Source organism: Caretta caretta, chromosome 13, assembly GCF_965140235.1.
Source record: "Caretta caretta isolate rCarCar2 chromosome 13, rCarCar1.hap1, whole genome shotgun sequence".
Taxonomy (NCBI): domain Eukaryota; kingdom Metazoa; phylum Chordata; order Testudines; family Cheloniidae; genus Caretta; species Caretta caretta.
Window position 1 is genome coordinate 37,435,776 of NC_134218.1, and position 12,597 is coordinate 37,448,372.

General features: G+C 45.5%; 1 pseudogene; it reads right to left on the bottom strand.

Annotated features, from left to right (window-relative positions):
- LOC125622544 (mast cell protease 1A-like) overlaps positions 1-8,861 on the bottom strand; it is a 34,950-nt pseudogene extending 26,089 nt beyond the window's left edge.
- Between the last annotated feature and the right edge of the window lie 3,736 nt (positions 8,862-12,597).

Here is a 12,597-nt window from a genome sequence, read left to right on the forward strand (position 1 = left end):
GGCCCCATCCTGCCCCATCTCCAGTTTGCTTCATCCCTTTTAAAGTGTGCACCCCATAAGTGGACGCAGGATCCCAGGATCTCCAGAAAATACCCTTCCCTGGCCCAGCTCATCACAGCCCTCTTTACACGGCCAAGGAAGGCACTATTCTCTTGTGGTGCAGCATGACACCAGGAGCCCGGGGTGGGGAGCGAGGGAGGGTGTTAATCGGGTCGAAATAACTTTTGCCTGGAGAATTCTGCACCAGCAGGGATGGGAGAGAAGCTGCTTTAGGAAGGATCTTGATTCTCTTAGGTTTGGGTCTGCGGGTTCCGGAGATGCTGAAGGCAGCATCAAAATCCCTTAGCAACCTCTGCCTCCAAGAGAAATTGTAGGGCCAGATCATAAATTATGCTAAGCCCCTCAAGTCCGACTGGGGTCTCAGCAGCAGTGCAAGTCCAGAATCTATCTATCTATCTATCTATCTATCTATCTATCTATCTATCTAAAGAGATCTCTGAGGCATTATTGGTTATCTTAGAGAATCATGGACGACGGGAGAGATCTCAGAGGACTGGAAAAGGGCAAAGATAGTACCTGTCTATAAAAAAGGGGAATAAGGGCAACCCAGGGAATTATAGACCAGTCATCTATATTTTGGTACCTGGAAAGAGAATGGAGCTAATAATCCAACACTCAGATCTCCATCCTTAGAGGTTTTAAGGCCCAGCTTGACCAAGCCCTGGCTGGTATGATTTACTTGGATTTGGTCCCGCTTTGAGCAGGGGGTTGGACTAGCTGACCTCCTGAGGTCTCTTCCAACCCTAATCTTCTATGGATCTATGAGTCTATAATTTTAAGCACCAAAAAGAAAAGAAGGTAATAAGTAAGAGTTAACATGGATTTGTCAAGAACAAATCACGTCTAACCAACCTAGTATCCTTTGACAGGGTAACAAGCCTAGTTGATAGGTGGGGAGCAGTACATGTGATTTATCTCAAGTTTAGTAAAGCTTTTGTTATGTCTCACATGACCTTCTCATAAACAAACTAGGGAAATATAGCCTAGAAGAACCTACTATAAGGTGGGCACATAACTGGTTGGAAAACTGTTCCCAGAGAGTTGTTATCAGTGGTTCACAGCCAAGCAGGAGCAGCATATCGAGTGGAGTCCTGCAGGGATCTATCCTGGGTCAGGTTCTATTCAATAACTGCATAAATGGCATAGAAAGTACACTTATAAAGTATGCAGATGATACCAAGATGGGAGGGGTTGTGCGCAGTTCGGAGGACGGGATTAGAATTCAAAATGATCTTGATAAACTGCCGAGATGGTGTGAAATAAATAGGACACAATTCAATAACGACAAATGCAAATCACTGTACTTAGGAAGGAACAACCCATTGCACACATATGAAATGGGAAATGACTGCCTGGGAAGGAGTAGATCACAAATTAAATATGAGCCAACAGTGTAATCCTGTTTCAAAACAAGTGAACATCATTCTGAGATCTATTAGCTGGAGTGTTGTAAGCAAGACACAAGAAGTAATTCTTCTGCGCTACTCAGCACTGATTAGTCCTCAACTGGGATTTTATGTCCTGCTGAGGGTCCAGCATTTCAGGAAAGATGTGGAGAAATTGGAGAAAGTCCAGAGGAGAGCAACAAAAATGATTAAAGGACTAGAACACATGACCTATGAGGAAAGATTGAAGAAACTGGGTTTGTTTAGTCTGGAGAAGAGGAGACTGAGGAGGACATGATAACAGTCTTCGAATACCTAGTAGCATCAGACCCTGCCAGAACAAAAGATGCAAAACATGCAGAAATATCTCCACTGCTACAATGATCAACACCCCATCCCACAATGCACCTTTCAAGATCAGTGGGTCCTACACATGCCCATCACAACATGTGGTTTTCCTCATCCAGTTCACTAATTGCCCCAATAAGAACAAAGTGGGTGAAATGAGACAACAACCTTCAAATGAACTCACACAGAAAAATGATGGAAGACAAAAACATGTTACCATCCAGGGACAAACACTTTTCACAAAATGATCACTCCATGTCTGTCCTCTCAGTCCTCATCCTCAGATTTCAAAGGAAATCTGCACAACACTTGCAAAAGATGAGCCTGGAAGCTTAAATTCATAACTTTACTAGACACTTAAAAAAATAAAAAAAAATAAAGTGAATAGAGACACCTGATTCTTGGCTTATTACAAGAATCTGTAACCCACTGAACCCCTTTCCCCACACCTTTTCCACCCTCTTTCTCCCCCTATGACTGGAGAGATGTTAACAGGCTACTTCACCTTTTATGATCCCTTGAAATATGTGTTAACTTCTTATGCTAAACAATCTGTTTCCACCTTGCATTGAGCTGTGACACACAGAGGACCCCTCCCGGACCTGAAGATGAGTTCTGTGTAAGCTCCAAAGCTTGTGTCTCTCATTCAGAGAAACTGATGCAACAGGATATCAATTACCCACCTTGTCTTTGACATATCCTGGGACCCACATGGCTACAACAAAGCTGCATATATCAAAAAAAGATATCAAGTTCAACAATTACCAAGCTGTACACCCATTGGGACAGTAGTGGGCACTGTTGCCACAACAGGTGAATTCCTGCTGGGTCGGTATCTCTTGGAGACAGGGAACAGAGTGGCAACAAACCCTCTGTTTAGTATTCAGGGGCCATGAGGTGCAGATGTGGGGCAAACGCCAGGCAGAGCAGTTACAGTCAGACGCAGACAGGAATCCAGACACACACACACACAGAGGCTGCTGCATCAAGCATTGCGCCACAAGTGGCAGGTGCCGGGTGGAAAGAAGAGGTTAACGAGGGCTTATTCAGCTGTGTCAAGGAACCAGTGTGAACTGAGTCAAGGGTTCATGTTCAGGGCAGAATGATAGTCCAGATCAGAATAAGTCGGAATAGAAAAGGTCAGATACGGGACCTGTCCCCTGTAGAGGGTAGCAGCTCTATTCGGACCTCAGGAAGTGGGGACTTGATGGCTCATGGGGGAGAGGGAAATGGGACTTAGGGACTTTTCCTTCTAGGGGGTGCTGGCTCCAATACCAGGCTTTCTATAGTTTGTTTGTTTGTTTGTTTGTTTTTTTGCACCATCCAAAAGGGTTTAATAGAGAGAATCTGATCCCTGCTCTAGAATCCCATAGGAGAGTCCAAAAAACTCTGAGAGACACACAGGGGTTCTATCTCAACATCTATGGACTGCTTCCCCCACCCCCAATCCATTTTGATACCAATCAATTCATAGCATTTTTCTAAGAGTAATGAAGATAATCTGCATTTCACACTCAAAGCCTAGTTAGCCCATGGCTGGTCTAGCCAGGCAAAGAGCCAGGAAAATGGATGTCTGCTTCAGTGCTGTTTCTGCAGAATGTTCTGGATCCAGGGGATGAAGGTGGAGAGTCTTGTGAACACGCTTGGGTGGTAGAAATTCCACCATCTTGGGAGCGTCTGTCATCTGGGCCACTCCCTCACATACCAAATAGCCACTAGAATCACCTGGGATTAGGAAAAACCCTAATTATGTTTGCATTTCTCTAGCATGTCTTTTTATCTACAGATGTGATTGCCAAATGGCCACCAGAATCACCCTGGGATTAGGAATAACCACAATTTTGTCTTGCACTTCTCTAGCATGATTTTTTATCTACAGTTGTGATTGCATGAGAGTAGAGATGGTTTAAATATTTGGAAACAAATATTTTGTGTAAAAAATGGCCTTTTTTCAACTTTGGCAGCTTCACCAAAATGTTTTCTGTTTGGAAGTGTTTCCTTTTTTTTTGTTTGGGAGCACTTGGTAGGGTTAGGCAGAGTTTGGTAGAGTTGTGTTTCAGTTGGATAGCATTTGAATTGGGTGGATGTAGGTAGGAATGAGTTTGGGTAGAGTTTACTAGGACGGGGGTATGTTGGGTAGAGCTTGATAGGACAGGGGTTAATTTAGTAGAGATTTGGTAGAGTTGGTAAAGTTTAGGGAGAGTTGGCGTTGGGGAGAGTTTTACAGGACAGGGGTTAAGTTTGATAGAGTTGGGTAGGGTTGTGTGGAGGTAAGTTTAGTGTAGAGTTGATAGGTTTGTGTAGGGTGGGGTTTGCATTTGCGGTAAGGTCGGTAGGATTGTGTTGAGGGGGTTGAGTTTGGGGTAGGGTTGGATTGGGTTGTGTTGGCCAGGGTTTCAGATGAAGGAACATCAATAGCCATGTATAATAATGGATCTTCGCCAAGATAGTGGGAGCTGTGCTGAGCTGGTCTCCCGATCACCTCACCTGTTTGGGCTGATCTGATGTCTGCATCAACACCCCATCTCTTGAGCAGGGCAAGGTTGGAAGGGGATCACTGAGCAATTAGATAGTTAGCCCTGGAAAGCGCCTCCCAATTCCCTCTCAGCAGCTGCCTCCTGGAACCAAAGAGCCTTCAGATCAGCAGGATACTTACCCAATAAGGTAATTTCCCCAGGCCGGGCTTCCCCACACACAGCATCATTGTGGGGTTGTATCCAGGATACAGCTCACACATGTTGTCCCTCATGACCTCCAGGTCCACCTCACGGAGGGTATCAGTTCTTGAGTTCCAACCAGTCCAACCCCACCCGACCACACTGCACATGGATCGCGGCCTCACCCTGGACTTGGCGTTTGGCAGGGGGGTTGAGCCACACCCAGTTATTCAGCACTGCGCTGTATGACAGCAGCCATGTATGTGCGGGAAAACAGGGAACCAGGTCAGCACAGGGATTGGAGCTGGGAAGGGCCAACATGTCCTAACAGAGGAAAATGGAGATGTGTCCAGTGCATGAGTGTGAGGTCATGGGGGTGGAGTGATGGGATGGGGGTGGTACCTCCCGAAGTGTGAGGTGACTGAGGGCAGGGCGATGGGATGGGAGTGGTACCTGCAGCAGTGTGAGGTCACAGGGGGTGGGGTGATAGGATACGGGCGGTACCTGCAGCAGTGTGCGGTCACTGGGTCAGGGTGACAAAATGGGGGCGGTACCTGCAGCAACATGATGTCATTGTCAAGGGTCTCTCTGTTGTATTGCGGATGGGGGATCCGGCGGCGCATGGAGATATTCTGTTGGCTCTGTTCCCATTGTTTAATATTATGGGCTCCCAGGTACAGTGATCTTGCTGTAAAAGCCAAGAGTAATACATGGGCATTTGGGGCAGGAGTGTACCGAGGTGGGGGATGGGGACATGGTCTGACATAAGTACTGATCTTGTGGGGACAGGGCAGTGATCTCATACTCCTTCATTCCCCTTGACCCCTGGTCTCAGCTTCCCTCCAGCCAGGTGACCCCTCCCAGCTAGATCCAGACAGGGGTCTATGCCCAGGTGCCCCCATCCCCACCCCAGAGCCCCGCAGAACTTTCCTGTGGCTGTGAGCCACTCCCTGCCCCTCTCAGGACAGTGGGCCAGAGCCCAGTTTGTGTCAATGGGACATAGCTCCATTGGTGTCAATGGGGTCGGACAGTGTTGGATCTGGACCATGGTTTGCAGAGGCCGCTAGAGACTCTCCGACGCCCCCTGAGCAGATCAGACCCCTGGGCTCTGCTCTCCCAGATTGTCCTACTAACTGTTCCTTCCCTGGAACCCACGACGGCTCCAGAGCTCCCGGCTCCCCCATCACCCTCTAACCCTGACCTGCCTCGACATCCCCAGCACAGAGGCGCTTACTCTCCATTGCAGTGAGCAGCTGTCAGCACAAAGATCCCTGCCACCAGGAACCCTCCATAGCGTTACCTCTTGTCTCCGCGTCATATATCCAAATAGGCCATGTAGGGCCTGGAGTGAGGCTGGGCTTCCTGTCCTCCGATGATCTCACCTGGTGTGTGGGGTGGGGGAACAGATTCATATAAAGAACCCCTTTGTGTCCTTGGGCTGGGCTGGGATCACTCTCCCCATCCCAAAGGGGAGTCCCCACAGCCTCAACCCAACCCCTGTGATGCTATTCCTGGGGGATTCCTGTAGCAGGAACATTGCCCTGTGCTGAGCTTTCCCCCACACTGAACTCCCCACGGTGCTGGAGGGTAAATCTAAAGCTCTCACCTTGCTGGGTGGAGAATCAGTACCAAATACACCAGGAGTGGGTCAGTAATCGCACTGCCCTGAGTTAACAGCTTTGGGGACCAGTATCACCCAGAACGCCACTGACATGTCCCCTGCTGATATTTCACCTTCTCCATCAACCCACAGTGACAAGCCAGGGCTGCTCCCAAGCTGGACCTCCAAACTGTTTTTGTACAGAAAATAGGGTTTTCTAGATAATGAAAAATCTCCCAGAAAGCGTCTCCTTGCCTCAAACATTTCAGCATTTTTCTTGGCAAACTGATCATTTCCCCCAGCTTTCGGCACTTTTCAGCTGACAATTTGTAAGTTTTCGGTCACCAAAATAATTTTCTCTATGGTCACGCTAAAGATTAAGAAGGAGAGGCAAGGTATGCAATGGAAACATGCTGTTCCTCATCCGTTAGCTCTGATGCCATCACCATCCCTGACCCTTTACTGCTGTCATTTCTCCAAATGTTACCTAGATTGCCGAGACCTATGGCAACATTATATGCACAGCTAGCCAGCAAATTTGAACGAAACACTGATCCTCTAAAAAAGCATTGGGAGGAGGAACAAGACCAATTATTTTCTGCTAACCAAATGGAAACAAACTTTAGCCAGTGCTCCAAACTGTTCCTTGGAGCCTCATTTAAGATGAATTCCACAGGAAATCCTATGGAGGATGCACTGGACCCCTCTTCAACTGTTCAATGCACATGCTGCTAAGTCAGCTGTGACACAGAAGGTGCTGACTTCACCCATATGCTCATAGACCAGTAGGCTTTGGGCAGAACTGAAGGGGACGGTGTTTTTTCCCCCCCATCAAATAAAATTAAACCTGTAATTTTCAACCTAGTGGGTGTTAACTGGAAGCAGAATAAAACAGAAAGACTTTGGCTAAGCAGAGCACTAACAGCAGTGAAAAGCAAGTACCGCCAAAATGGAAATCCAAAAAACAACCAACAATCAAAGATTAGAGCGTAGACATCCTCAGCTTGGCTGCCAAGGGAAAGAGCTATCGACTGTTACAGAGATTCCCAAGAGAAGTTGTTAGAGATATGAGATGCTTTCCTGGAAGTATCTGATCATCCTGTCAAATGCATGGGTCCACCTCACCACCCCACTTCCCTACCCACTTCCTTCCACTCCCTGTATCTATCCCTTTCATTTGAATTTTGCTTCTAGCCTTTATCTTACTTTAATAACTTTTCTTTAACTAGCGGGATTTTTATAATGCATATTTTGTTTGTAAATTGTGGAATACAATAAGGGATTGATATTCTAACCATTCATATTATAGATAACTAAATATTTGAAGCCTAGCTAAGGTGAGGTAGCAAATACTTAATATCTTATGAGGTGTTTATGCATTATGAGAAGTTTATGTATATTTTGCTGTTTGTTTTCTGTCTCTATATATCTTTTGAAAAAATAAAAAAAAATACTCGAAAAACAAATTACTTTGGGGGTTTTCAATGAAAAGTCAAAATTTCCCAGGGAAAAACTTTTCTGACCAACTCTGAACACGTCTCAGCCCACGTGGATGAAGTCAAAGCTAGACAATTGGTGTAAAGACATCAGGGTGGAGATGACAGGAGGGGCAGGGAAGAGCTGGTGAAGCTGAAGGACAACGTAGGCAGAAGATGGGGATAAACTGGGCAGGGATAGATGGAGGTGGAAGTGAGAGGGTCTCTAACCATCAGAGGGATGTAGGACTTAGGAATTGCCAGACTGCATGGTTTGTTTTAACCTTGTGCAAATGCACATCCTGAGACACTTGTATGGGTTGAAGGCTGGTTCTCTGAGGTTAACTGGCCCCTGGGAAGTTTCCGATGCTTTGGCCAGGTTTAAATCAATATCAGGGCAGCCACAGGCAGAGCTGACCCAGTTGAACTACAGATGTGGTTTAAAATCAGGTTAATTAAAGCCATACAAGTTTGTGTGCAGCTCACATCTGAACGTTTTAACAGATGACTCATGGATGTTAGTTTGACGTCCATATGAAGGAGGCTGTTTTGACAGTCTGGTGCTGTTATTTGCATATGATGCCACCAACCCAGAGGAGGGCCCCGTTCTGCCGGGTGCTGCGCAGACCCTCAGGGAAAGTCAGTCCCTTCCCTAAAGAACTTCGATTTAAAATGACAGCACAGACAAAAGAAGAATGAGCTAGAACCCAGGAGTCCTGACTCCCAGCCCCAGCCCTGGTCTAATGACTAGACCCTACTCAGACCCTACTCACTAGCCATTCTGGGGCCCTACGCAGCCCCAGGCCTCCGTGGGGTGGGCAGGGGAGAAGGGGGGAACTTCCCGCCACCGGTGAGTGCAGGCCTGACCCTGCTGCAGTCCTCAGGGGAGTGGGGGCGGGGCTGGGGCGGAGGAGGGGCGGGGGCCATGGGGCTGGACAGCACGCAGCTGCGTACTTTGTGTATGGTTAGGGACGGCCCTGACCCTACTCCGAAGCAGGGGATAGAACCCAGGCGTCTTGGCTCCCAGCCCCCACTTGAGATACCCCAGTGTCTCTCTCCTGCTCTCTGTCTCTCTGTGTGTCTCTCGGGGCCATTATCTCAGTACCAGCTCCACCACCCAGCCTTCACTCCCACCTCCAAACCCTTCCCTAGCCGGGTCCTGGGAGCCAGCGATCACCCTGGCAGATGTATCTGACTCTGCGGAGGATCTGGGATTTGCAAACAGCCCAGAAAGCTCCCGGCTCCACTCCCCATGATCCCTGATGCTCCCGCACTCACCAGCCCCAGCCCCAGGGGGCAGGAGAAAGGCTGTGGGCAGCAGGATCAGGATCAGCATCGTCACCGTCTGGGGAAAGTGACAATGCTCGAGCCTAATTAAGGTGGTGGGACCGACTCCTGGGGCACTCCACTTGATACTGGCTGCCAACTAGACATTGAGCCGTTGATCACTACCCGTTGAGCCCAACAATCGAGCCAGCTTTCTATCCAGCTTATAGTCCATTCATCCAATCCATACTTCCTTAACTTGCTTGCTCTTAAATCATACCATGTTCCGCTTAGGCTGTGTCTTTTAATTTTCCTGGAGGACCTCTGCATTAGCACTTTAGTGATCATGACACCTCTGTTTTCAGCAATGTCTCAGGTCTTTCATCTCCTGGTGCATGTTATTTAATACTGTATAGCATCTAGGGTTACAGTTTGCATAAAGACAGCTTTGAGGGTAGCAGTCATGTTAGTCTGTATCTGCAAAAAGAAAAGGAGTACTTGTGGCACCTTAGAGACTAACAAATTTATTTTATGGGGGGAGGGATACCTCAGGGATTTGAGCATCGGCCTGCTAAACCCAGGGTTGTGAGTTCAATCCTTGAGGGGGCCATTTAGGGATCTGGAGCAAAAATTGGGGATTGGTCCTGCTTTGAGCAGGGGGTTGGACTAGATGACCTCCTAAGGTCCCTTCCAACCCTGAGATTCTATGATTCTATTTGAGCATAAGCTTTCATGAGCTACAGCTCACTTCATCAGATGCATTTAGTCTCTAAGGTGCCACAAGTACTCCTCTTCAGTTTGCATAAAAGTGTTTTATAAAAACACAACAAAAAATTCTCTAAGGTGTCGAGACAAGATAATAATAAACGAAATTGTAATTGTTGCTTTGCAGGCACCACTACAAAGTATCTTCAAGTATGTAATCCCTCTGTGTTTTTGTTAATATTATTTATGATAGGCCATTGGCTGGGGGAGATAATACCTCATAGAGTGGGAAAGGGATTCTAAATGACAAACTGTCATAAACATAAAGATAAGGGTAGCATAAAATCCCTCCTTGTAGCTGTACTAAATCGCTTTACCTGTAAGGGGTTAAGAAGCTCAAATAACCTGGTTGGCACCTGACCAGAAGGACCAATAAGAAAAGAAGATACTTTCAAATCTGGGGGAGAGGGGAGGATTTGTTTGGGCTCTCATTGTTTTTTCCCTCTCCAGACAGAGAGAGACCAGGCAGGTAAAACATCTCCTGAAAACCTACCTGAAATGATCCATCTAAGATTATAAAAATTGTAAGTAAGGCAAGGGAATGCGTTAGAGTATCTTTTGTTTTAGCTTGTGAATTTTCCCTATGCTAAGAGGTAGTTTATTCCTTTTTTTGTAACTGTGAAACTGAGTCCAGAGGGGAGTCCTCTGTGTTTTAAATCTTTGTATTACCCTGTAAAGTTACCTTCCATCCTGATTTTGCAGGTGTGATTCTTTTCCTTTTTCTTTTTGTAATAAAGTTCTTCTTTTAAGAACCTGATGGATTTTAGTGTCCTAAAAACCAAAGGGTTTGGTTTGTGCTCACATTGTTAACCAATTGGTTGGTATACTATTCTCAAGCCTCCCCAGGAAAGGGGGTGAAGGGGCTTGGGGGGATATTTTGGGGGAATAGGGACTCCAAGTGACCTTTTCCTGAATTTTTGTGTAAATCACTTGGTGGTGGCAGCAATACTGTCCAAGGACAAGGAAAGGAATTTGTGCATTGGGGAAGTTTTTAACCTAAGCTGGTAGAATATAAGCTTAGGTGGTCTTTCATGCGGGTCCCCGCATCTGTAATCCAGTGTTCAGAGTGGGGAGGGAACCCTGACACAAATGCTTGCCTGTGCACAAGCATAACATCTCACAAAGAATGGCTGCCTACAAACCCGTGTGGCTAAAAAAGAGTTCAGTCAGTTATCAATTTCTCCTAAAACCTCTGGACAGCTCTCTTATCCCCAATGCCCCGTTCTCTATGGCTGTGACTTTTGTCTTTTTAATTTGTTTATTGTAAAACCCATCACTTGTGTGTGTGTGTGTGTGTGTGTGTGTGTGTGTGTGTGTGTGTGTGGTGTTGGGGGGTAGGGAGAGGAGATGTTTAACCACACCCTGGGCTTTTAAAGCTATCATTACAATTTACAGGGAAAGCAGTTTTTTGTATTCCAGGTAATTCACTGAGGCAAAAGTTTAAAAACAAACTAACGCTATATTTTAAGACCCCGCATAACCATTTAGAAAGCTATAACATGTCTTTACATTTTATTTTATTATTGTAAAACCCTGCTTTACGTGAGGGTTTTATATACTATTCCTGTCCCCCAGGAACTTCTTTCTTCACAATTTACATTCCCATGTAGCCTAGCATTACCGGGGGGGGGGGCCTGGGGGGCGGGAGGAGGTTGATCTTATCAGGTAAGGCAGTTAGACTGAGATCTTTGTGTCACAGAGACGATCATTATTTAGTTATGGAAACTGAGTCAACTTAGCATCTTTTTAGGCTTCGGTTATTTCAGTTTAAGCCTGTGTTTTTGCTGCAAAAGTTTAGAGCTTTTTTTAAAAGTATGCTGCTTCAAATTGCCCTGACTGCATGCTAACTCTTCGTTTTGTATTGAAAAACGTTATGTAAACGCCCCTCACTTGCGACAGGTTTCAGCTTCTACTCGGCTCCTGGTTTGGTGCTTGAAAAACACTATTTTTCAAAGGCTAGGCAAGTGTATCGTGAACATTTTTATGTCACTGAACTTCTACAAAATACTGCTAAAAAAGACACCTGGTTACCTTACAGCTCATACAACACTGGTTTTTATGGTTTACTGAAGGCTTGTGTTTCCTCAGATAACCAGGGTGGGCGTTTATCTTAGGAGATGCATCTCTTTGTTGTAAAATACAAGGGTTTCCTTTTTTATTTGAAAAAAGGAGCGACTTTTTGTATAAGCTGCTTTCTTAGCACCATCCACTGTACGAACCTGCTAATATAGGTTCTTTTGAACTTTTATTGTCAATGCTGGGAATGGGACTTTCACACTTTACAAAGTTTTTAGCTAAAGTCATTTTATGGCTTGGGGTCTTTCTGAGGGTTGGGGTTTTTAACCCTGGAGTTGTCGGTCATTATCTTTATTTTAGAAGCGGGGCCTCTGGTTGTAAAAAGTTGTATAATTTCTTTACAGAATTTTTCCTTTGGGCAAAAGTTTAAAAAGCAAGCCAGTGTTTTTTGAGAGAAGTAGAACATCTTTTCTTAAAAGATGTATCTTTGTATTCACTCTTAGCCAAAGAATTAAGAAAGGAGCTTATCTTCAAAACAATTAGAAGGGAGTTTTATCTACTTCCTTCTCACTGTTGTCTTCTAGGCACAAAAAGGAGGGGGGACCTGTTGCTACATAATTTTTCTCCTTTAAACTTTTATTGTCAGTGCTGGGAATAGGACATTCACTGTTTCCTATAAATCTAAAGCAAGTTGGTGTATTTTTTGAGGGAAATAAAACATCTTTTGTTAAAAGGAGTATCTATATTTTCACTGTTAGCCAAAGAAAATACGTATCTTCAAAACAGTTAGAAGGGGGAGGGGGGGAGGAGAAAATACAAGGTTTTCCTTTTAAATTTGAAAAACGTAGCTAATTTTTGTTTAAGCTGTTTTCTTAGTGTCATCCAGTATAAAACCAGCTAATATTCCTGACATGCAGTTATGTTATTTCATGATAAGAAAAGAATTCCTGGGCTTTGCAAAAGTGTTAAATGGAGGAAGGGGGGTTTCTTCAGACAGGCTATCTCTGAGCTTCACAAAGCGATAG